Genomic DNA, 27,895 nt, shown 5'->3' on the forward strand with positions numbered 1-27,895 from the left:
ACAAAGCTTGGAACACACACAATCAATTATTTTCACTAGCATTTAAAATACAGAAAACAAAATCTGCTTTGGGAATTGATCGAATATTTTATTTAGCTTTTTTATTGAGACATCCTTTGAAAAATGGCATAATATAAATAGTTTTACAAAGCAACAATATAATCAATCTCTAAACTAGAATATAAATCAAGGATTTCATTAACTGCTGGTAGCCAATTTAAATTGTAGTCTTGTCCATAATGTCTATCTATCTATGTATGTCCAAGTTATATTAAAAACCTTTAAATGGCTTTGTAATATCAGCTACATCTAGCTATTATAATAATTAATGGTACTGTTTTATAAATCAATACATGCATTCTTGATAAATTCATATCCAGTTAATGGTGTAATTTAAATAAAAAATTAATGTAATAAAAGACATACAGAAACGGGCAGGAAATCTTTAAAGGTTAAGAGACAAATTTGTCTAAATTCATTTTTAACCTGTTTTGAAAAAGTTTAGTTTTTAAAATCAGCTGAGATTTACCTTGTTTCTGTAAAATGAATCTTGCCATGTCCACTGGAATCTAGTATTGAATTTGTAAGGTATTTTCTTTTTTAACTGCTAAGTTTTAATTACATTTTTATGATACTGTGAGATATTTTACTACCATTGCATTCTTGGAATTACTGAATATTCCTTAGAAAAATAGAACAAAACAAACTAAAAACCTCAAACCAGTAATTTATTTTTAATACAGGAATGAAACGTAAATGCTTATTTTTTTTTTTATAGATATATAAATGAACTCTTTTGAAAATCTCCAAAGCTATATACAAATTTTATTTAAGGGGAAAAAGAACTGATTAGTTAAATGAATTTGCATGTGTAAGAGCCTGGCGTTTTTACTGCTTTCACTGAATGAACACCCCAGGAATTTTAGAAAGAAAAGAAAAATGCACCGAAGAGTCCAGAATGTATTTTAACGCTGCACCCGGGTGGAGAAACATTCTACAAAGAGAAGAGTGTATTATTGTTCTAATTTTAAAAATACACACCGAAGGCACATTAAGGAATAACGAGATTGAGAAACACAACTTAGTGTTGTATGTTATCAAACACAATCTTCAACCTTTCCAAATAAAATTTCATTGGGTTTATAGAGGAAGCATTTTACACAGAATATCTTTCAGAATTATGCAGACCAGTCTACCCTGCCATTCTCCGTGACATGGTGCAGAAATGTTACTTTAATCCACTGAGCTTTTTATGACATTTTTCTTAACATTGCTGAGCCTTATTTAGAGCGGCAAAAGAGACGTGTGCAGTTTCCTTTGACACTGATGGGTGTTTCAAAATGTTACATGAGCGAGAGAGAGAAAAAAAAAAGATTTGCTGCCAGTCACTTCATCAATAGAGCTACATGAGCAATTACTATTTGTTAAAAGTTTACATTTCAAATGAAGCTAAATTTTAAAGATGGCTCATCCTTGTAGAAGAGCTGCTGCTTGGAAGAGCGGGGAATGAATGAACATTCATGATTACACGTTAAAGTGCACTTAAGTACTGGAACCATTTAAAATGTATTGTGTTTTTAGACGAAACCTACAGCAAAACCACTCCTAGGAGGCTTAATTTAGGTTTTATAGAAGGAACATAAAAAAGACCAGGTTACAGCAACACGCTGAAATATGGGGTACATTTTAAATATCTTCATTTAAAAAACGTATGTTTATTTTCCCTCCTGGGATCACTAACGTGTGTCTCGACAAGGAAAGCAAGGACATGCTACATTCTTAAAAATTATCTGTTAAAGGGATCGCATTCCAAGACAGGTTTGAGCATTTTTATTACTCAGATAACCTCTTAATTATGTCACTGCCTTCCACTTGTTAATCAGAGACATTCAACATGGTTAACCAGAGAGTGATCTTAAGAAGACTCCATTATCATTAAGAATTAGAAACTCATTTTATTGCCATCACCATAGCATTGCACGTATCATTTGAGCACGGCTAAAAACTTATTTACCGCTTTTAAATACAAAACACCTAAGGAAAGGTCTAGACGCTTATAACAATGTTAATTACTTCAAACTGTGCAGCTCACGAAAAGCTTTGATGGATAGATAATTTTACTTTTCCTGTCTCCCCTTTCTGCCTCCCCAACGTCTCACGCAATTCCTTTTGGAACCAATTTTAGGTTTCTTCTGCAGCCACCAGCGTCTGAGATACTCAGGGACTCTTTCAGAGAGCAAGGTGTAAGTGGAGTAAATAAAATCATGTTTCACTGTTGCTTTATCAACCCTCCTAGGTAGTTTTCCTGCCAGCCAACCTGCGCTGTTAAGACCCATAAAATTATGCAATAGTGACTTCTTTGGAGGTTCTCTAATCAGATAATGGCCTGCGTTTAGGAGGGAAGGGCCCAAGGCAAGGTTTCTGGCACTTAACACTGGGGTTGGTCATTACTTGTCTGGTAGAGACCAATAAACAGCTGATTACTATCCTATCAGGAGCCAATATTTTACGTTTATCCTGGTTATTATTTTCCTTTTCAATTTCTTATAACAGCAAGTATTTGTCAAGTAGATCTATGAGGAATAACCTCATAGGCCCCTTAAAAATAAGAATCTTCCTAGCATGAAATGATGCCTTTTGTGGAATGGTGAGAATGATTTTGGTTTTTACAAGAGCAAAGGTTTGGTTACTTTAAAGGCCATTTCTTTCAGATGTGGACACTCCTGGACACTATCCCGCACTCTCTCGTCCCCTTCTCTCCTCTATGACAGGTTCATAAGCTGCAACCAAGGAATTTTAAAATGCAAATATTTATATTTGAGCTCTGGCACTAACAGAGTCATTTTGCTTCCTCTGTTTGCCTGTGATAATTGATGCTTCATACCTGGAACTATGTTCCATTTATCTCTTTACACATGAAGATACTATATAAATAAAAGATAATTTATGGAAAGGAACTGGCCATTTGAAATAATAATCCCAAATTTGACTATATCTATATCTATATCTATCTAGGTCTAGATAGAGATATAATCTTTTAAGGCTGAAAGAGTCAGAGATTCAGATTTCTATGCCTTTAAAGAAAACTTGATTGCAACCAGGAAATCTGCGCATTTTTGAAGGCATATTGAATTGGAATGCCTGCGTGGGTCAAAAAGGAAAAAGAGGGATACAAAGAAGGCAGGAGGGAAAAACGTATGAATTTTACACGTGCTTTAAACTAATGTATTCAACTACACATGTAGACTTCTTGTTACAGTTTTATTGACTTTCTCTTTATATTTGAATATAATTTTAATAGCTAATAGCAGATTGCAAAACAGCGAGTCTTCTAAAGCGCCTTTTCTTCCCCGGGATCCTCATCTTAGAATGATCAGAGGTATATCGCAAGAACTGGACCCTGATTTCACAACCTCATACAAAGCCAGGCAATTCTTGAGCCAAACAAACAAAGGGGTGTAAGCGATTTCATTTATTTTGATAATCCTCCTCCTGCACGGGAGCATTTTGCTGTCTTTGTCAAAGTGAATGACAACAATTTGGCCAACTCTCTCTGAGCTGCACTCAACAGTGACAGGCAAATTATCAGAGGCCCTGCACTTCTTATTATCAGAGGAGAAGCCATCAGGGGGACGCAGGGAGGATACCTCTCCCTTGTCACTATTTGTCAGTGGGACAAGGGCCACTGCTATGGGTAGCTGACAGGTAATTTCAACAATAACAATTACTCCTATTACTGGTGTCATAAACAATTCGCCCAAGGCATGACAATAGCAAAGCTTTATAATTCAATGCCATATAAATAAATGCCAGCAGGTAACAAGTAATTTAGCTCCAATCAAGCTTTCACCCCGGCATTAATATTGTTATTGCAAGAAAATGGAAAATTGAAAAAATTCAATATGTTAATGAATTAAGAGAAGTTCAAGGGCTAGACAAGAGGGGTTGAAAAAGGGAAACCAAAATTATTATGGTATCATATTTGGTGCCATTTTGGAGCCAAATGACAATATAATTACTTTAAGCAAAAAGGGGAACCAGCAGTGTTGTTGCCTTAGACATCGGACCTGGGAAAAAAGTGACATGGTTTTTCAAAATCTGCTTCTTTCCAATTTCTGAAGAATATAAGTAGAAATATGAGAATGTATATGTAATGTAGCATTTTATTGGCTTTTTTTTTCCCACCTGAAATATTTCATGTGAAACAGAGGCACAAGTATCAAAAGAACATTTCCAGCTGTTTAAGAAATCTCATCGGCACCTGCTTCCTTTACATTAAGTCTCATAATAAAACTATTTCAGTATGCCTATTTTTTATCTGTGGTGCAGGTAAAGCTGAGAATCCCTCTTTGCTCTCCAGCTGTCCACCTTTTGGAAGTAGACTAGAGGATACCATCCAATCTTCCTCCCCCAAACTTCCTGATCAAATGAATTTGCGATTTCAGTTTTTGTCCAGCAAGACAATATGCCATCACAGTGACAGCAGTAAAAGAATTTGAAAATCTCTAATTAGGAGAACTGCAGAGCAATTAACGCATGTCAAATTTCACTTCATCAAGTGCCACTCTAATTTTCCCTCTAAAAATTAATGGATTTTTTTTTCTTTTGGTATGTGTGTGTGTCCCCTTAAGGCAATGTTGATTCAAATCTGCTCAAGATGCAGTGTTGCACAGCTAAGCATCTTCTTGATTACAATCCGCCACACTTCTAACTGTGCTCATTCTCACTGCCACGGATACTTTGTCAACAGTCAAATTACACCACGCTGATAACAATGCATAATGGTGTTCCTCCTCTGAGGCCCCTGGCAGGGGATGGGGGTTCATAAAATGTGGTGTTTTCTTCTCAACTGTTTCTAAAGGAAGTTTGTATGACCAGGTCACTAGTCAGGTGTTAATTTTTTAAGATTAAGTTATTAATTTCAAGAAAAGGAATAAAATGAAGGAATATGAAAATACGTCATTGAAAAAAAAAATCAGAAGAAGAATGAGGAATTGAGAATATCTGTGGCCAAAGTTTTGCTTAAACACTTTGTTCAGAGACATTTTCAAGAGCACAATTCTTGGTTAAATACCAGGTTTTTTTTCTTCTTTACTTATGGCCTATAAACATTGGAAGCCTCTTTTGAACGGACAGTATTTAGATTGTGAGAGAAGTTTGTTTAACTGCCATATTTGCCAGAATCCTCAAAACATCACAGGACACAAAAGATAAATGACTTTTTTTTTTTTAAGGTCAGGATTGTATAATCCAGATAAATGTTGATTTATTTTAACTATTTTTTGTCCTAGTTGCTCATTGCAGATCGGTGTTTGGGGCATCAGCACATGTGGGGAATGTTTCTCACTGAAAAATGAAAGAAAGAAACGCAGTAATTAGAAGATGATTTTGCGTTCAATCTTTTTAGAGGTTATTCAGATTTGATATTTCTAAAACCCGATGAAATCCAGAACAAAAATGAGGAAATTGAACAAAATGCTAAGTATATGTCTTTGCAGACCCTTCAGAGGAAAGAGCATTCACATGGATTGACATTCCAATTTTCTCATAATGTAACTATATTTTTGGTTATACGCTTTCTTTAATCGTATTTCTTCAGTAAAAAATACCCTTAAATTCATGGAATATACACTTCGTTTTTTCAATTCACAGGTTGAGTCCAGCTTTTCATTTACCAACAACTAACTCAAAAATCTAAAACTTGATATTTAGAGATCCGTATTTCCAAATATTCCAAATCTCTACTTTCTCTGATGGCCCCACCCTAGTTCTTTAGTGATCTATTTCAGACAAAAGAAAATGACATCCCCCTTTCAACTAGCAAATGTTAGAGTCTCTCAAAACCGATTGGGAGCTCACTGGAAGTTTTGCAATTAGATTCAAACAAACCGAATTATTTTCATTCTTCCCAAACATCATTCTTCGAACTCTATAAATATAACAATACTGGGGTTAGAGTTTTGTGTGCCTTGTTTGCAAATAAAGGTATCTTGATAAAAACCAAGCCCTGCATTCTTTGGACAAACAAAACCCTGGAACAATATATTAAAACATTACAAAGGGATTGTAAAGGGAAATTTAAAGGGAGAAAACGTGATTATATAATGCAATCCAGCAGTAATCAATTTTACCTTCAATATCTTGCTTTTGTTTTCAAAATGCTAAATAAACAATACATAATGCATCCCTCATCAGCCCAAGCATGGAGGCTCTGTGCTCAAATAACAGGAAACATATTCAATTTTCCTAACAGAAGACAGTTCATTAAGCTGTGCCACATCAAATAAAACTTTAATTTCTCCAGCATCAGAGTCGCAATGAAAGCAATTGAAGAAGATGAGCCATATGGTACTTCTATCAGCAAACACATATTGCTCATTCCCCCAAAGTTTTCTAATTCTGCTCCCCAGACCTGTGTAATATAGATAATGTGCTCCGAGAGCAGCAACCATGAGCTATCCAGTGTACACTTCTAATACTGTATTTAATGGGAAATAATGAATCATAAAAGCCTAGAGAAGACGGCTTTTGCTAACCTAAATCTCAGCTGTAATTTCATTGTTCTGTGCCTAAGATGCTGTTTGCCCTTTCCAAACAACAGCAGTTGAACATAATTATGCTGCTTCAACCTGGGCTTGAAAAAGCATCCTTAATATAACCAAGTTTCTATTAACTCCTGAAATTCTGAATTTAATGACACACCGGTGCTGACATTGGGGTGACTGAACATGTGTCATTTTAAGACCCAAACAAGCATTTTATCCTTCTCTTTGGCCAGACCGCTCAATGCATTCACGTTCTCTCCTCCACCCTCTCCTGCTCCCCTACCCCCGCCCATGCAACAGGAGTGGCATGATTAAAAATGAGGAGATTTTCTTGTTATTAGCAAATTTGACATTTGCCTGATGAAATGCACATAAAACGTGAAAGCCACACAGTACTCAGAAGAAATGTCTCCACTCCAATCCAGGCTAGCAAGACGAAATAATTTAGGTAAAGGAAATGCAAAGACCCTCGTACATCTCTACTGCAGAGTGCTAGGATTGTATTATAAATGAAAGAACCAAATATTGCTGAGCTTTTAGAGCGATAGTATTTTGACACATGTGCAGCGTACGGCGTTTCTTCTCTCACCTTAACTGCTTTGATTATTAACTTGAACGTGATACGTTCGCTCAAGTGCGGCAGATTCTGTGTCATGGGTCCAGCCTCCGTCTGGCAAGACCTTGGGACTGGGGCTTAATTCTTACTTAGAAATTATTTAAAATTTTTTTTAAATGTTCCTTCCCCCCCCACCCCGAACAGTTGATTTTAGCATTTCTATTTTAAAATCAATATTTTACCGACACAATGCTAATTTAAAACACCATCAAATAACAATGAAGATACATATTGAAAACATATTTTAACCGTTTTGTTTGTTTTAGCATCATATGAACCAAGGACGATTAAATTAAAAAGAGACTTTTAAAAGTTAGAGATTGCCTTTTTAAAGCTTATTAAAATCAGCATGTTACATGCCTGTTTCTGAATTAGCTCTCTACACACTTGATTGCCATCATTAAAACTAGTTGTTTGGGTGCTGCTCTGTGATGGTTCAAACCCTTCCTCAAAGCTGATTCTTACTAGTATTAACTTGAAATCTCTTTCCATTGAAACTAAAAAAAAAAAATCGTTTTAGCCCATAAAAGAAACAGTCACCAAACATGAAATAGCACAGCGAGATAGTAACATTAAACCACGAAAAGACCAACAGGTAAAATAATAACTACAGTATCAGCTAAAATACACTCAGGGAAAAAAAAAATCACAACAACAACACAGAAGCAGTCCATTGATTATATTTCATGAATGCCTTAAAACAAATGTTTAAACAGTTTTCTGAAACAGTGCAGAAAACCTGGGCATGCTTCATTGGGCTGCAATGACAATGGTCTATTGCAATGTAAAACACGCTGGAGGATAAAAAGGTGCTTTTTGTTACCATTTTATCAAAGCTGTTCATCTTCGAGCTGCAGGCAGCATTTTGCTGGAATTGCAGATATTTCTCTGTCCAGGCTCCTTTGTTTGTGCATCTCATTTGCATATATTTATCTCCAGCTGAGGGTGCTTTCTGCTCATTAAGGCCTCCCTTCACATTATTTCATAAGCCAGCTGCTAAGAGGGATTTCACCTGTGGTGACTGAGAAAAGAGGGGTGAAAAACTAAATTCTTCATAAAAAAGGAAATCTTCTGAGTCTCTGCCCCTATAAATGGGCACCATTTGTGTTAAACAGCCTCTTGTCATGATAGATGCCTCCAGAGGTCAGGGGTTAAAGTTGATTTGAAGGTCAGCAGTAAAACAACAGACAAACCAGACGCCAAACTGGTTCCTTAGCTGTCGGTGGGAGCTGTGGTACAAACAGGTCTTGAACCTTTTTCAACCTCTAATAAAACAGGGGATGAATCTGAAGTGGATCAACCAGGCCCCTGAGGCAGCAGCACAGAAAAACACAAATAATATCAATATCAGGCAGCCACAGGAAACAATGGGGCATTTCTCCGTGCTACATGCATGCTGCTATTGTTTCAAGGGCTAGAGAATTAATTCCACTTATTTATTTAAGGCGTGTCAACTCACTGCCTAAACCTGTTTCAGTGTCAAGATGAATAAAACTTTTATGGCTCATAAAATAGAGCCATTCATCTCAATGTTCTTTGTGGTACGTGCATTTTTTTTTTTTCTGGCTAACTGAGCTAGGCCTCTGCTCCTAAATGGTCACATCTGAACCCACTGTTGCTACGATCCACACCATATTAGAGAAAAAAATTATTTCACCGGCAAGTGGATCTCAAAAGAAATGACATAGGAAAGAATTTTAGCTGCAATGGAATAGTCCAGAAATTCCTCCGAAATACTCCTCATGCAGTTGCATCTGTTTTGAGCATGCATAATTTACACAGCAGAAGTTTCATTATTTTAGAGAAGAGTTCAAATATGATAGCAATAAAAAATTAGTTTCCTAGAATATTATCTATTTCATTATACTTTAGAAATACAGCCTTGCTAGTGTAGCCCTTTCGCATTGATCATTTTTCCCAAGTTGTCACTGTTATATAGACAGCTTACTCTGATCTAATAATCAAAAGCCTTTTTCAGCCCTACTGTTCTGAATTTTGTGTTTAATTTTAAATATAAATTGCCAAACACGAATGGAAAAGAAATGCAGTTAAGAACATTTTGTATTATAAAGTTTTTCAAAGTTTAGTTGCAGAATTAATTTTACTTTTGATTTCTGACTAATGATTTTAATAATAATATAATACTAATAAACAAGCTAATACTTCTGAAGTGCTATACGCAGTGCTAAACACATGGATTTTCTCATGCAATTATTAGTGATACTTCAACTCAAGTCACATAAACCTATGTAGAATGGGATGTAATAATAACATCATTACCTAGAACATATCTTAGTTAAAACAGAAAGTTCCAATCAAACGAATATCACCATTGTAGCAGATACTTTAACAGGTAACATCATGGAGATATGATTGCTTTATATTCAAATGAGCTAAATGAAACAATTCGATATTTCACAAATTCTCCAAACACAGCTTACATCATATACATAACGGCTCCTCGCTCTAGTGCAATGTAAGTTGATTTGTTGAGGATTTACTTACTAAGATGTCCCAATTGCTTTGCTTTTTAGGTTTCCAATGAATAGTGTACCATTGACTTATGATGCTAGATTGTTTCTAATTTAGTCAGTTCGTAGGTCAGCTTTTCTCCACAAACTTAAATTTTTCCAGCAAGTAAATTATATGAGAACGGCCCAAACAGAAATTGTGCTTTCGCATTTTGCCCGAGCACACGGATGCGGCCCGGGGGACAGGGCTTCAGTTTATGGGTGCCGACCACTGCTCAAGACTTAATTACTCTTTACTTTCCATTTGAACTGGTACGTATACCAATCTCTTTGCCTAGGGGTGGCCCATTTACCAAGCAGTCTGTTTGAAAATGGAATTGCTTTCAAGTGGGCCACCAGGCCCTGAGAAAAATATTTCAGCTCAAAATTGACTGGGATTTAGTAATCTGTAGCAATGTGTTCTCATTTAAGTATGGGGCAGGAGACTTTTTTCTTCTATGACCAACTGCAGCTTAAAAAATGCAAGTTGTCTTGCTTCACACAAGGAGCTCAACTGGTGGTTGGAGACGTTTTCCAACTTATTAAATGTTGTTTATATCCTCATCTTTATAAACCTCTGCCTTCCCAAAGCCTTTTATAGCTCCCTCTGTATCTGACCGATCAATTTTCTTTCAGATCTTCCATGTTAAATTTAACCTCACTCCCACTCCCAAACCTAGAACCTCCAAGTAACTAAAGCAAAAATACAGTTTACTCCTTGCCAAGTCTGCACCCAAGTCTCTCATTCTTCTTTTACTCTAATCTAATCGCTAATTCTTAAACTTGGCCAAATAGTTAAAAATGTTAAGTGCTAGCAAAGCCTTTTACCTCCCCCTCATATCTGTCTCTGTTTATGGAATGGGCCCAGTTTCCTCCTCTCCTCCTTCAGCCTGGGGTCTTCAGGTCAGAACACTGTAAATACACACAGCCCTGGCCCAACCCATAAATCTGAGCAAAGGGCAGCCTTATATATTCAGATAAGCGCAGTCGGGGTGGGGGCACAGAAGGATGGAGAATCAGCGAATCTGACGCTCCACAGCCGTGCTCAGAGAAGAGAAATGAAAGAGACCAAGAGGCTTTAGTGAGGAAGGAAAAGATTTTAGTCCTGAAACTTTCTTCCTAATTTCTAATGGATGAAGTTGGCACTACTTCCTCTTTTTTTAATTTATTTTTTATTATTTTATTACTATTTTATTTTTTCCACATTGCTTACATTCACATCCTTACCGGACATATTGTCTTGCAGGCAATCAAATTAAACAATAAATTTTATTTATTTGCAACATCCCTTTTTACTCTTAAGTGCATTTGTTTGTGTTTTGAACTTTGTATATGTGGGGTGTGTATGTGTGCGTGTGTGTGTGTATGTGTGTGTGTGCTGTGAATTAGAGTCATTTTACCAGAAATTCCTCTGTACTGTAATTTTTCAAACCCAAGGTCTTTGACTAAATAACCATGTTGTTAGTCACCACACCGAATCTCAAAGAAAAACATTTCTGAAGGAGGTAGAAATGGCAAAGTGATAAATAAATAGTTTTTATATCCTTCAGTCTTTGTGGCTTCTACATTGTTCCCAAGTCCAAGTCTTTTCTGTAAGATTTTTCAGATCTCAAAATTGTCTATTACTCCTGAAAGATCATCCCTCTAGAGAGATGTGCCCTTTGTGAACAGAGATATTGTAACAATGGAAGACCCTGACTGAGCAAGGTGACCATGGCTGAGTACCTACTTTCTATCATCCCTCTGCCCTGATTCTTCTTTAGACACAACAAGTCACACCACAAATTTGCCTTAGGCATTTAAGATGCTAGGAAAATGTGGCACTTGATATACTTTCAATTGATATTTTAAATTTTATTATATATTCACACGTATAATTTTATCTGATTTCTCTAGGTTTTTCTTTTGGCTAATAGAAAACTATTTTTTTTTTTTAAAGGCTAATTCATGGTTCTCAAACAGCTTCTTATCTTCAGTTGAAAATTAGCGAACATTCCATACAGGTGAGAGAATTTTATGGGAAAAAATTGCCAAGAGGTATTTGGGCTGGCAGCCCACAACATTTTATACATTCTAGCCTCACCTTGGACAAATCTTTTAAATGATAATACTAATTATTATTATTTATTGAGCACTTTCTTTTGGAAATGTACTAGGTGCTTTGGATATATATTAATTTTAATCCTTACAATAATATGGCAAATTAAGTATTACGGTCTTCATTCATAAGTGAAACACTCTGGTTTAAAAAGTGAAGAAACTTATTTCAGAACATACATCTAAGTCCAGAATTTGAACATGGGTCTAGTCCTAGAGCTTTCTCTTCTGAGGTGCCTCTCATGGCCTCAAGTTCTTCATCTTCAGGATGAGAGACTTGGGTGGAACAGTGTCTGTTTAGTGGTGACAGTCCGTGCCTGCGTTGATTATCTCCAGCCTACACGAGCTCTCCTGAAGCCGTGTCTCAGCATTGTCACAGCTCCTTGGCGTCTTGGCCTGCTTCTCACAGACCTCCTGAACATCCTGTCTGAGACTAAACTCCTTGATTCCTCACCCAATCTGCTTCTCCTCTGTGATCCATGCAGTGTTTCCTGGGAGGACTCTCCACTCCACTCTGCAGTTCAGGCTACAGACTTTCTAGCTGCCTCCACTCTCTCCTGTCTCACCTACCGTCAGCCAGCCTGGCAGTGCAGTGACATGAGGGCATTAGAATCTCCCTTTCTGGCTTTGAACCCCAGCTCTCCTGTTTATGAGCCGTAAGGCATTGGACAAGTTACTTTACTCCTCTGTGCCTCGATTTTCTCATCTGTAAAATGGGGTCTGAAATACCACTTATATTATCAGGTAGCCTAGTTGAGATTTTTTTGATATTGCTTGACTGAACTGTTAAAATAGCCTTCAGGCTCGTTTCTCTGTAGCCAGGCTCTCCTTTCCATAACCCAGCCTCCTAGTTTCACCAGACTTATCATTATAAAATAATAAAAATGATACTGCTTAAAAATCTTTAAGACTTCCTATTGCCCTCAAATTTAACTACTGAGTCAGGAAAAGGCCACATAATCTGCCAACTGGCCTTTTCAAGGTCATTTTCCATCATGTCCCCCTAAGCAATTTGTGCTCTGGCAGAGAAAAATTATACATATGATATTCTTTTATGCCTTCGGACTTTTTTATGCCATGCTGTGCCCTCTCCCAGGAATGCCTTCCCTTTCTTTTAACATCTAGTGAAGTGCACTTGTCTTGTACGGCTCAGTTCAAAAATCACCTATTTTTTAGGGCAGCATAAATTGAGTTGGCCACTCCTAGAGCATATCCCTCTGTTTTAGAGCCTAACATATTAAATGGTAATCATATGTCCTGTAATTATTTGTCTACTGCTAGGCCGTGGACTCCTGTGGGCAGAGAGTATGTCTTTCAATTTGATTTCTTTTGTTCTAGAGCCTCACATACAGTGAGAGCCCCTCAAATTTAGATTAATATACAAAATACTATTTCTACTCCTAAAAAATGACTTAAAGTAAATGCGAATTAACTCTTATTAACTTAAGGTGATAAAGACAGTGAACTTGTAACAAAATTAGATTCAAAACTCAGGTGCAATTATATTGTTCTTACTGTCTCCAAGATGAAGCCATGTTTTTTCCTAGTACCCATGCCACATGTTACATTTTTCTGACACCTTAAGAAAATCTGCTAATGGAAATTCTTTAGAACATCAGTGAGTTCTCTATATTTGATATACTGTTTCATTAGAAAAAGAGCCAGTTTTTTCCTTATCTGCCCTTCCTCTAACTAAGCATGATATTTCATGGGAGGCAGTACATTAGTGATTATGATCACAGGCTCTGGAGCCAGCATGCCGAGGCTTAAATCCTGGAGCTGCCACTTACACAGCGCTGTTGGGAACACAGTGTAACTGTTGGGAACGATTTTCTCTGGGCCTCTTCTCTCGTCTGTAATACAGGCATCATAGTTACATGTACCACAGAGAATGGTTGTGAAGACCCAATGAGTTAAAGCATCTGAACACTTAAACAAGTGATTGACTTATAGTAGATGCTCAAAGAATGCGCCTTATTGTTTGGTTGGTGTTCACAAGAGAAGACCTGGAATCTTGGTACAAAGATGGGAGTGTTTCACCATCGAGGAACAATGAAGAGAGATGGAAGAACCTTGAGAGATTGTGAGAGCTGGCCCTCTCACCTGTGCAAGGACTAGTTATCCATTCAGATATCATTCCAACGCTTAAACAAAAGCATTTCATTTCGTTATTTTACACATAGAGTTAAATCTAGGAAGAAACCCTAGTTTTAACTTAGCAGTTAGGATGTTGGCTCCAGAATCCTCCTGCCTGTGCTGGCTGTGTGACCTTGGGAAAGTGTTTTCATTTCTACAAATTTAAGTTTTCTCATCTGGCAAATGAGGAAAAAAATTTTTGACCTTCTATGTGTTGTAGAATAAAGTAAAATTACTTGATATGCTTACCACGGTGCCTGTCACATAGTGAGTGCTTAGTATTGTTTTCTTGTTGAAAATATTATTGAAAATTTTTTACTCTATGATGTGCTTTCTAAATTTACTTTATTGTAAAATATATCATACCTATAGAAGAGTGTAAAAAGATTTATGTAGATTAAAAAAATAAGTTGAACACCTGTATTCTTGTAGTTGCAGATTAAAAAATAAAATATTTCCTGTTCCCAGAGTCCCCTGCAAGCCTTCCTAAGCATATTCCTGGCCTTCCCCTCAGGAGGTTACTGTTCTCCTGAAATTTGGATCCTCATGTACTTTCTTTACTTCATCATTTTAGTCTTATAAATGTATCACATAACAATATGTTACATGTGTGTATGAGCGTATACACATACACATATATGTATATTTTCTATGTCTTGCTTTTTACATTCAACTGATGAAACTGGATTGATGTATGTGCTCTAGTTCATTCAGTTAGACTGATGTATAGCACTTTATTATATCAACACACCACGATTTATTTTGTTATATATTTTTTCCTAGTGATGGGCATGTAGGCTGTTAGTGATTGGTTGCTATTACAAACTCTACTGCATAGAACATTAACGTACGTGTGCCCTGGTGTAAGACGAAGATTCTTTAGGAGATGAAACCTAGGAATAGCCGTGCTCAGTTGTAGGTTATACACATATTCGAATTCACCAGGTAATGGTAAGCGCATTTCTAAGTAGCAGCACATGAAGGAATTTTTGACATATTATTACATATATATTTTGAGTCCTCATAAACACTAGTCTGTGGGGTAGTGAGTCTCCAATTTTATAGTTTCACTATAAAATCCAAATGATCCCCTTCTCTTGGTCTTCACACCCTTGGTCTTTACAACCTCTTTTCACGCAATGTGATCTTTCTCCACATTGCACCAAGGTTGGACTGTGTGACCAACATAATGTTAAGTGAAAAGAATGGGACATACTATACAACATGCTCCCAACATAATGTTAAGTGAAAAGAATGGGACATACTATACAACTTATCTAAAATCAACTGTACATTGACTTATAGGTGAAAATGAGTATCTCAGTTGGATTATGTACGCTTTTGTTTTTCTTCATTAAACATTTTCTGGACCTTGTAAGTCCTCTCTAATAAAAATGTGTTATTACTTTCATTATTAGGAAAATGTATTTAATGCCTAAAAAAAATATTCTTAAATAAAAAAAATTACTCTTGATTTACTTTTAGCACTGCAAAGGAATAAGGACCACTAGCGTCTACCTTCAAATTGGAAGAAAGAAATTCTATCAAATATATATCAAGCACAGAGCACCATTAAAGGTTCTGTTTTGGGTTGGCTTCCTTCTGAATCACCTTGGACATGATCATGGTCTTTTATCTTGTAATACTTGCTGATTCTGTTGATTTCTCTTATACAAATGAATATAATCTATTTGTTATTTTGTTGGCAGCAGAGATTCTGGAGAGGGAATCAGAAGATGAATTCATGGAATCTCTAAAATTTCACACGAATATAGTTTATATTCAGTTCTGGTCATGAAGTAGATGAGATCCCATGAAGGGACAATGTGAAGGTGAAGGTTGCCTAAGACCTTTTCAAATTGAGAAGGGTGTTTATCTAAGGCAGCCAATGGTGACATAATTGAAGAAAGAGCTTAATTAGACTAAATGGGGTCTAAATGCCTAAAAAATAGTGTTTATAACAGAGTAAATATAAAAATTTATTTTTGATATTAGTAAAAAAATCTTAAAACTTAATATTTCAATAGACTGAAAATATATTTTGTTTTTAAAATTCCTTTTATAAAAATATTTTTGCCCATTAGATTAAACTTGGAAACGAGTTTGAAATAGGATATTTAATTGGAAAGAATTAGCCAAATTCTCATCGAACTCAAAGAGAACCACTTCCATATTTTGGTATATTTCTTCTGATATTTACATTCTCTTTTTTGCATTTCCATTGCATCCTGCGCTTCTCCCTTTTATGCCTTATTGTTATTGCATCTTTTCTTCTAGATTGTTAAGCTTCTTGAGTACAGTGGTTATGTCTTTCTGAGTTACTACCTTTCCTCAGTCCTTAGAACATAGTAAGTACTTCATAAACATGTGTTGAGTGACTAAATTGTTTGGATAATACAAGGAGAAAAAGAGATCAATGAGAAGTAATTGATGTTCGGGAGAAAAACACCATGGCTTATAGGTTTATTTGAACCATCTAATACTGAGTCATACTTTTTTTCAAAATGAAAAACTATTTTGTTTTATCATGTACAAAATACTGGTCACAAATATTTTAGGCAACAGGAGAAAAATGTTGCTAGTTATGGCAAGCACTGGTAATTTATAATTTGGAGACTTCATAGAGATCTAATCATTCCAACATCACATTTCCAAGCATTATTTTATTAAACACTCCATTTATAGGGAATCACATAGCCAGAATTTGTCTGTTTAGATGTTTCCAATACTCTCGTCACTGAGGTCCTTGGTTGCATGTGTAGAAGATTAAGAGATACAATAAACTGAAAAGAATAGACCAAGTAACTCATATTAGATCTAGGCCAAACTAAATAAATATATCTATCTCTAAGTGCTGGAGTTCAACAAGAACAAAAACAAATTCTTACATACAAAATAACTAAAATTTTTATATGAAAGATAATTCAGCTTTAATTTGTTCTGAGTTTGTCTAAGTTAAGCAGTTGTTTAATCTATCTGCCAGTATTCATAATTATTTTATATCTTCCAGTTATATTTTGAAAATAATATGGGCTACAAGGAAGCACAACCAATAAATTAAAAGTAAAACTTGCAAAAGTGTGATTAAGGACAAGCCATGTATTTCCAACTACGAACAAATGATTCTAAAATCCCATTTGAATCTGCTATTAATAAAATCAACAAGAACGAAACAAAGCTAAATGCACATTCTCCTAGTGTCAGGTTAAAAGCCAAATTCCCGGGATTCAGTTTCTAGTTGTGTGATGGTGGATGAATTGCTCGCTCTCCTTGTGCTTCAGTGTTTTTGCCTTTAAAGTGGGATTACTGTGAGAACCCCATGAGTTGATACATGTTGAGTTTGAGAACAATGACTGGCACATGAAAAGTGTCATAAAAATATTAGCTGTAATTATTATTAAACAGTCAAATAAAACACCTGCCTGTGTTCATTGCGGCATTATTCATGGTGGCCAAGAAATGGAAACAACTGAAGCGCCCTTTGATAGATGATCAGATAAATAAGATGTGGTACATACATACAATGAAATATTGCTCAGACATAAGAAAAGATGAAATACTGCCATTTGTGACAACATGGATAGATCTTGAGATAATCGTGAAATAAGTGAGATATTTCAGATGGAAAAAGCTAAGTGAAATAAGTCAGATGGAAAAAGCTGAGGACCATATGATTTCACTTATATGTGGGTCGTAAAACTGAAAGCAACAAACGAACAAGACAAACAAACAAACAAAAACTTATAGACATGGACAACGGCTTAGTGGTTACCAGAGGGAAAGGAGGTAGGAGGGAGGTAGAAAAGGGTGACAGATGTCAAACGTATGATGACAGAGATTTGACTTTGAGTGGTGAACTATGCAGTATACAGATGACGCATTATAGAGTTGTACTCTTGAAACCTATGTAATTTTATTAACTGTCACCCCAATAAATTAAAAAAAAAGAAGTCTGTTATATATAATCTCATCTTTTTTCTTGATAAGAAAACACTTTTGTCCATCTTTACAGTTTTAGTTTTTCATGCTCTTCTTATCTTAGATTCCTCTTTTGAACAAGAATGCTTTCTTTGCTTGTCTGTTGGCCAAATCTGATCTCTTTTAACTCATCACTTATAAGTTAAAATGCTACAATATTGTAGGACCAGAAAATGGCTCAAGGCTCATTCTTTTGGAAATTAGTGTCTGTATTTCCTGACATTCTGGAATTAGCCCCATAGCATTGAGAAGGGCTGACGCACTTTAGAAATCTATAAGAAAATATGAGCAATCTCTTTAAATGCTTCTCTTAAAATAAACCTCTAAAAATTTTTCCCCCAGAGTATGGGGAATTGAGTACTTCATATTGCTATTATTTTAAAATAAAGAATAAAAGAAGAATTTTCTGTGTGAAGATCATTGTTGATAAGACTGTGCATAAAGAAATACACACACACACACACACACACACACACACACACACACACACACACACACATACACATGTATTTTTTCTTCTCTGGGCAATCTGATGTGAAAAACAAGTTGTCCAATTTGCTGCCATCTCCTCCACAGCACAGGCCCACAGTGAACAGAGGACTCCAGGTACATCAAAAGCCGATATCTTGGTGATCTACCCATGACTGCAGACTCTATTACGTGAACCAGTCCCTGCAGCTGCCAAGCCTCAGCTGCCTTGCCTACATTATGCCGGCTGTACAATCATGCTCGTATCTAAGCAGGTACCATCAAAGCAGGTGGCATTGTGAGGTCCAACCCAACTCTGAGGTCCATAGCTCAGTTTACTTGGTTTACTGTGAGAGGCTTGTAACCTCTCATACCAATTAAAACATCTTTAACATCCAGCACTCCAACAAAGAAGTCTCTTGCCACAGACTTTCTTCTGGATGGATTTGCCTTCATGTATGGGACTGGAAAGCCTCTTGAAAAAGAACATTTTTGTCCTCCCACCAAGACCATAGTAATCCTTCTAAATGCCATTTGGATCATGTTACTTTCCCCATAAAATCCTTCAATTGCTCTTCCTTGTGTATAGGGTAACAAGAGTATTTGCATGGCATTTATAACCCTTCATGGTGGCCCCTGAGGTCCACTGCCTCACGGGTAACTTGGGCTCTGGCCCTAATAAGGTTGACACTTCCCCTTGTTTGCAGTCTTCTCTCTTCTCCATGCCTTGTTTTTGAGTGAGTTATTTCCTCTGAAGTCAACGTGCTTCTTTGCTTTCTGTGCTTTGTAAATCCTTCTCTTCCTACACATTAAACTCGGGCATCTTGTCCTCTGGGAAGCCTGTCCTGAAACTCTAAGGGGGACTAGATGGCCCTCCTCATTGCTTCCCACTGCAGCACTAACTCTGCTGTGTTGTACATGCCTTTTCGTATTCATGTTGCCCATTGATCTGAAAACTTCTGAGGACAGGGGCTGGAACTTTCATTTTGGAAATTTTTGCACCCAGCCTGGAGCCAGTTATGTGGTAACAGGGTCAATAGATATTTATTGAATAAGTAAATGAACAAAGCCTAAAATTGGCAAGCTCTTCATATGATAATTAGGGACACATAAACCTAGAGATTATAATTAAGTAGGTTTATAGCTGATAGAAAACTGTTCCCAAAGAATTTAGAGAGCACAGGCCTAAATCAGACAATAATGTATGGTGGTTACTAAGAATTAGAAAGGTGTGAGTGAAATTCGGAGATTACTGAACCTGGAAGGATTTCTTTAATAGGTAACATACCCAAATGCTTCATCCCTGAAACTGAACAGATGTAAAATGCTGCTTTTTGGACTAAAAAGTTCATTAAACTAATGAAAGTTGTGGCAGGAAAACTTGTCTTGAAGTGACTCAAAATGAGCCAAGGATGTGATGGAAATTGCTTGAAATTTTATTATTATTGTTAATTACTACTTATTGAACACCTACTATCTATTGAATATTTTCATTAGATGCTTTAAACTCATAACCTCACTTAATTCAATCCTTACAGCATCTCTATGGAGTAGGTAATATTTCCTCTCTTTTGTGAACCAGGAGACAAACTCAGGCAGATTAAATTTGTCTGAGGTCACACAGTTTGGAAGAGACAGCACTAAACGGGCAACTCCAAAGGTGATCATCTTCATTATTCCGTGCTATCATATTGTGGGAGAAAGATGGGTTCCATTCTGAGTGCCCATTTGAAGATGGTTATAGATAAACTAGAGCACTTCCTGAGCAGGGAAGCTGGTGATTTAGAGGTAACAATCACATCTGTGTTGTTTCAGATTTCTGAATAAACTGAGGAATACAGAAAGAAGTCAGACAGATAGGAATCCAAATGTCAACTTTTTCAGAGGAAACATGAGCTGTGGTTGAGCAGACGTGTGAATTCCATACCCCCAACCCAAGCGTTGCGTGTAGCTGCTAGAACCACAGGCTTCCTGCCTGGAGGGGGTTGAATCCATCCAGTAAGCTCACCACAGAGAGAAAACTTCACTCTGAAGTCAAGATGTTCTGAAGTAGAGGGTCTTGTATGGATTTGGACACCCATGTTCAGTGATGTCTCCTGAATTCATCCATCAGGCAAGCCAATGTGACTCTAAATATCTTCAGAGAAAGAGAAAGCCACAGAATGAAGCCCTTGTCCTTAACACTGGCCAAAATGCTGATCCACATATCAATGGAACCAATGGGGTGAAAGGGCTGGCGTGATGGTTAATTTTATGTGTCACCTTCGCTAGGTTATGGTGCCCAATTGTTTGGTCACGCACAGTCTAGATGCTGCTGTAAAGGTTTTTTTTTTGTTGTTGTTTTTGGTTTTTTTTTAGATGTGATTAACGTTTAAATCCGTAGAATCTGAGTAAAGCAGATTACCCTTTATAATGTGGGCGAGCCTCCTCCAATTATTTGAAGACCTTAAGAACAAAGACTGAGGCTCATTGAAGAAGAAATTCTCCCCAAGACTGCAACATCAACTCTTACCCGAATTTCTAGACTGCCAGTCTGCCTTACAGATTTCAAATTTACTAGTCCTTACAATTGTGAGTACCAACTAATCTTTCAGTCTCTCTCTGTTTCTCTCTCAATAAAATCTTCTATTGGTTCTCTTTCTCTGGAGAACCCTACTAATACAACTGAGAATGTTGAATCTGCAGCTGAGAAATTAGGGTGATGGCCATAAAAGCTATGTTCACATTTCTAATGGGTTCCCATAGGACAAGGTATTGAGCATATTTAAGTGTGGACTATCTTGAAATGCTTTGAGCATCGAAGAGAGTTTAAATAGAGCCTATTGGCCTTTATCTGTGGTGTCATAGAAAAGATGCTCATGTTATGAGAAAGCTGACTCAGATGGCTGGCTGCTAGGGGAACTTCAAAATATTTTGAGGGCAGTGACATTATCTTATGCTTTTATTAAATAATTATTATAATGTGATTTTTTTCTTCACACTTTAATATTTCTGAGGTTTTTCAAGTCTATTAACTTATTGGTTTTCTCATAGTGTCTAGCACAGAGCTAGGCAATTATGAAATTGAGTTAAGAGTATAATAATGGCAAATAAAGAACAAAATTTCAACTTTAAATTAACCTGTATTTCTCTATTTTCTTCGAAACGCTTTGTCCCTATGCATTGCTTTTTAAAGTACTCATTTTGTGTGACCACGATATTTGCAATGTCCTATTATTACTTGGCTATTTAATTATAAATTAAAATGCATAGCTCACAGGATTTTTGACCAGAACTAAGAGAGAAATTAAAATACAAACGAGAAAATAACCTAATTTGTAAGTAACATTTCTCCGAAGTCAATTATCTTATTTTCATAGGAAACACAATTGGAAGGGGAAATCTGTTAAATTCAACCAAAAGAATAAAACGGTTACTGGAATATAAAAAAGTACTGCCTCTTTAAATGTTAATGAACACCAGCTTTATCATTTCTAAAGAGGAGGATTTTGTTTTTAGTTTTTCTCTTCCAGTAAAAAAATCTTACTGCCTCCTGCCTGGCAAAGGGACATGGACTTGAACCTGAGATTTGAGACCACATAAACAGCTGATCTGGAAATTTCGAGATAGTTCTCTCCCCTTTCCCTCAAGTGCAATTATATGCTCTCTCTTTTTCTCCTTGAATTATCCTGTCAACATTCTTGGTCTTGCCAGTGTCAATACAGCCACCATGTCATGCCTAGCTGCTTAACTTTGCACTCTACGAGGAAGAGAGGAGCCTTTTTGGAGCCCTGACACCAGTCCCCTGCTCAGATCATTTTGCAGGGCAGAGAACAAGAACCTGAGCAGAAGCTAGCACAGGAAGGCAGAGGCTGAGGGTATGAACAAGACTCATTCTTGATATTTCGTGTTGAAGATGACTCTAGCAAACTCTAGCATATCACTGGGTGACAGATGTCATCTCTTTCGGAGGGGTGTTCAGAAGCTGGATCCTAATGTGGAGCCAAGATTCCCTCAGACATAGGTTACAACAAAGTTTTGTCCAAGTGCAGTCCCTGGGCCTGCACTGCAGCATCAGCACCACTTGGGAAATGCAGATTCTCAGGCCCCGCCCAACTGGCCAAATCTCTAAAAAGGAGGCCCAGTAATCTGTTTAACAAAGCTTCAGGGGATTCTGATGCTCACTCACTCTGGTTTGAAAATTACTGGCTGATGGCACTTCAGCTCCTCACAAACACGGATAAGCGAACATTTGGGGTTTTCAAAAATAAGATGAAAATCATTTCTTCATGGAGTATTTTCTCAGTAAGGAAGCCTCTGGTCACAGTGCGTGCATGTGTGTGTGTGTGTGTGCATGTGGTGTTTAGGGATAGAAGTGATAATCGGAAGGCCCAGTTCAGAGATCTCTGAGTTCCTGACTGCAGCGACCCTGGGAACAGAAGCAGAGGTGATTTCTAAGGACTGTCTTCATCAGTTTGTAGACTTGTGTTCCTGGAAATCTTCACTCTGGATCCCTAGTACTTTGTAGAGCAAGGACGGGCCAGCCTAGGCCTTCACACAGTGTGGCCTTAGAGTGTCCAGGCTGAGGACAACATGGGCAGCCTGTCCCCTCTTGTCTGGAGACTAGGCGACCTGTATACTCTGGCCCCATCCTGTCAGGAAAAACTAGGCTGGGTCTGGAGGCCTGAGCAGGGGTCTCAGATCCACCTTTTTGAGCTGTGTGACCTTGGGTAATTCCCATCTGTGGGTGAGTTGGTCAGATGGTGCCATTTTGGGGAGGGGAGCCATGATGGTGCTGACGTCATAGGCCCCCTCGTTCTAGTTCACTTCCCACTGTGCACTGAGGACATCAGTAGAAAGCATCTTTCCACCAAGATCCTATCCTCCCCCTCCAAAAAAGAGTTTATAAAATGAATGATTTTTAGATTCAATTCCAACTCTAAAAATCGACAGGCAGGCCTTGGCTCAGTGTCCTAACTTTGAAGCCTGGTGGTGATAGGTTTAATATAGTGTTTCAAAGGGCTGGAACCCTTCTCTCAAGCTTTCTTTCCTGGTGGTGGGCTTAGCAACTCTTTTTTTTTTTTTTTTCTTCCTCTATTTTCTTTTACAAAGAACAAATGCCCTCAAGCACAATTTGCACCAAGATTACTAGACTCTCAACTTAAACATTACCGAAAGCTATAATTTAGAAATTCTTTTATCTATCCCAAGCTAATAGTTTTGCATGTCCTTATATTGTTTTCATCTGTTTCCTCAAGCCCCCTCCCCCTCAGTTATTGTCTCCAGAATATGTGCAGGCTTGTTTAATTTTAGTGTTGAATTTAGGATATGGAAAAGATTACTCTTAATTATATTACTTATTTATTGAAATGTAATATTTTTATGTGGACCTTCTGTGCTACAGGAGCAGTGCGCTCTTTTGTGAGGACGTTGCAGAAGACTGCAGAGACCAGGATCCTGGATGAAATAGGATCTGAAACTAAAGCAATCCAGGAACGATCTAGCCTTCAGCATCTCCAGACCAACTTCTCACATACTTCCTTCAACATAAAACATTCGCCCTAGCCTGGTAGCTAGCCAGTTCAGTGCTGTTTTTCTCCAACTCCGTGGAATCCTTTGGGCTCTTTCTGAAATAATCACCACAGAACCTAACAGACTTCCCTCCCAGGGAGATCGTGTGGATCGAATTGGGTTGAGTCAATTGGGCGTTTTTCGTCTTGTTGGCCTGGTGATTACCATTCTGTCTCTTAAACTGCACCAGGACAAACTGCAGCCCAAATAACTTTTTTAAAAGATATAATGCCAGTAAAGAATAGAAAATAAATCCTTGGTCAGGCAAAACCAAGAAGAAACATATTCCATCTCAGCGAATTTCTTACGTCAATAAAATGATCAACCTCAACTTTGTCCATATTTCTTTGCGCTGGCTGGAAAGTCAGGCGTTGGAAGTTTGTAGAGTTGGATGTTGTCACAGGGCCCAGACATTGTAGGCAGCTCTGTCCTGAGAGCAGGACCCGTTACATGGCTTGTGAGGCTCAGTGCCAAGTGACAGTGTGAGGACCTGTGTCAAAAAATTCTTAAGGATTTTAAGATGGTGACAGCAGAGCATTAAATCAAGCATGGGGCTCTTCGGAGCTTGGTGCCCTGTCTAACTGCACAGTCCCACGTTTGTGAGGGTGACCCCGGATCAAGCAGAGACCCAGTTCAGAGGGGCCCATTTCCTTCTCTCTGTTTCTTCAGCCCAAGTCATTTAAGTTTGTCTCAGAGGTCTCCATTCAATTCCCCCAGCTCAAATAACTGTCTCCTTCCTTTCCACATTTGCTCCACATTTGAGACTATCTCTAAGCAACATGTATACTGTGGTGCCAAGTAGATCAATTGCTAATGAGTTCTCAAAGGCCTGATGAAAGTCATCAGAGGGGGGACTTGGAGAGACCGCCTCTCCAGTCCCTGTCAAGGCTCCTCCGCTCCCCCTGAGGTAATCGGTTTACTGATCCTCAACTCCAACTATGGAATTGTCTCACTTTGAGTCTGACAAGATCCTTTATAATTCTCTTAAATGTTCCAGGCCTTTTTAGCTTTTTCAAATAATTGTTATCAGTGCTTGCCAAGATGCCTTAGATCTCTCCTTCCTTGTCTTTACTGTAAATACTTTCCTTACTCTTCAGCAGCAGCAAGATTATGGCTATTCATGGTAGCAAATTCACTACAGCTATCTGGTTTTCTTTATCCTTACGTTCTCAAAGAACTCCAAGTCTCACTCCATTTGTGTTTATGTAATTGTTCTAATAAAATATATATATTTTTTTAATAAAGGAAGCCCGACACCTATTTGTAATCTTGTCTGTAAAAGGTTATCTGCCATTCCCACTCCCAGTGGTATTTTTGGTTACTGAGCATACAAAAAAGATGGATTTTGTGATGTTTTAAACTGGAGCTCACAGTTGGCGTAGTGATGACTTTGCCAAAAATAGGAGCATTTGGAAATTGCTGTCTCTAAACCTAAGTGCTACATTCCCTGCAAACTGGAGATCGTCAGAGGTGAGGGGTGAGAGGCACCTTCATAGAATATTGCTGCCAGTGGCAATAATGTTCACAGACATTAGCAAATGGGTAGTTTAAAATAATTTAAAAATCAAGTTCGGCACTGCTCAATTACCTCACCAAAGAAAAATTGACGGATGCATTGAACGTACAAATAAAATGCCAGGACTGTGTGCCCACTTCTCTGTGTTCTGTTCAGTGCCACCACGTGTCTGGGGGTACACTTCGAACTTCCATTTCTGTGAGTGGAGTCCGTCTATCTCTGGGCCTTCTTCTTGCTGACAGGCTGAGTGTGATGGTGGCTGCAGTCTCAGGCCACCCAGTCAGAAGACACGGGTCACCTTTTCTCATACTTTCTTTGCCATTAATTCCTATGTGATGTTGGCCAGATGACATTGATTTCCACATTTTAAAAATGGTAATTGTATCTGTCAAAATGGACTTTTTTTTTTTTCTTTGCAGAGAGGTGAGTTACATGGATGGAGGAAATATTTGTGAGAGCATTTACAAATATTTGAAAGAAAGTCTTCTTTCTTCAAATGTGATTTTTTTCCCCTCTAGAACTTCTTATTAGATTTCTCACAAGTTCTTTGTTCTTTTGAAGTATAAGACAGTAGGACTTAGATTTTGGATCCATGGCTGCTTGGAAAAAAAAGTCCCCTCGAAGCCTCTGAGGGTGAGTTCTTCCTCAATTAACCCACCTCATTTGTGTTAAGAATAAGAATGTCTAGCTAGCACCTTGATTTATTTTCCTTGTTGAGTGCGGATTCTTCCTTGACGTGTTCTAGGGGTCCGCCTGTGTGCCAAGTGAAAAAGTAAACTGATTAAGTAAGGCTACTGGCATTTTCTGTAGATTGTTTTCTTATGCCTAGCAATTATTAGGCAACTTCAGTTCTGATAACAACATTGTCATTCTTCTTCTTAATGAAATGCTATTGTAAAGAAATAGCCCTTTCCCCACGCCTGTACGTCCATCCGCGAGCAGCCTCCTACCCTTCTCTTGGTTCCATGAACATCAATGCTCTTCAGAGCTCTGCACAGCAGATTTCCTTCTGCCAGACTTTCCTTCACTCCATCATGCCACCAAATACATTTTGCTAATGTGGGGCAGTTTCAGTTTGTCTCGTCAGCAAATAAATCTTTATTTCAAAGCTTCATAGCTTTTCATCCTTCCCGTGTTACTCTAAACACATGTTCGCTGGGTTTCCGTAGACTCATCAAATAATTTCTTACAGACTCTTTCCGCTTTATAAGAATGTTCCCTCCTGTCTTCCTTGACATCTCTTTTGTAAGTTCTTTTCTGACTTATCAAAATCCTTACTTCCTGGGAGAAAGGATTGTTTAGTGAAAAGAACGTGGGATTTTGAGTTCTTAGTGTCAGTATGACCTGCTTCTGCAAGGCATCTCTCAGCTCCAGGACCCCAAATTGCAAATAGGAACAATAAAGGACACTTTTCCCACAGAGGCATTGGGAAGGTTATGTGAGATAATACAAGTTAAAGTTGTTTTTGGATATTTTTAAATGTGTATTTATTATTACTTCTGTATATTGTTTTTATTCTCATTTTTACTTGGATAGATTTTCTCAATTCATGCAAGTAACATGTAGCCTATCTGTAGCACAAATTTAATTATTGACTCGCAAAACATGTATTTACTTTCTTCTGACATTAACTGTTGGTACCAAGCCAGGTTTTGACTTTTTTTTCTTTTTACCCAAGGAATTTAGAATCAGAAATAAAAGGAAAAATTATAAGGGAGAGACTTAAGTATAGTTCAAGTCCTAAAGTATGCTAATTAACACATCTGTTTGCCTTTGGAACATCTGGGAAAGTAACTACATAGTAATTCTCTTAAAAATGATTTATTTAAACATTTGTTGAAGATTCAGGTGTGTGATTTTAATTGCACAATTAATTAATTATTGGTGAGGTCCTTTTGTTTCTTCCTAGTAATCAACATAATAAAACACCGTAGTGTAAATTATGGCAGAAAAGAAAATTAATAAATGTAACTGCAGTTTTCATTTTTACTCTGAAAGTCTTTTAAACAATTTATTTTTGCTGTTAACTAGATTTTTTTCCTTTCCTCATTTCCCTCCCTTTCCTTCCTTCCTTCTTTCCTTCCTTTTATTTATATAAACAAAACACAATAATGAGAACAATGCTATATGAAAGAACTTAATTTAAAAGTATGTGAGCTGTAAAAAGATGAAAACAAAGGAAGCAAAGGCTAGTCTGAACTATGTCAGTAAATTAATCAGGTAAACAGAAAAAAAGTTGCTGATTGTGTGTGTGTATGTGTGTTTGTTTATCAACAATCTGGCACATTCACGCCCAAAGAAATGTTCATTCTTTTTTACATATTGTTGATAACAATATGATTCTCTTAGTAATTATTTTTTATCTTTTGAAATTAGCTATTTTCTTCTTGAATTTTACTAAACTTTGAGTAAGCTTATCAATTTTCAGTTAATAAAATGTGAGGCTGTTGTTCTTAGAATCTTGTTGGTGGTAAGTGTC

Source organism: Pteropus medius, unplaced genomic scaffold (genome assembly GCF_902729225.1).
Source record: "Pteropus medius unplaced genomic scaffold, Ma_sr-lr_union100, whole genome shotgun sequence".
In the NCBI taxonomy this organism is placed as follows: domain Eukaryota; kingdom Metazoa; phylum Chordata; class Mammalia; order Chiroptera; family Pteropodidae; genus Pteropus; species Pteropus medius.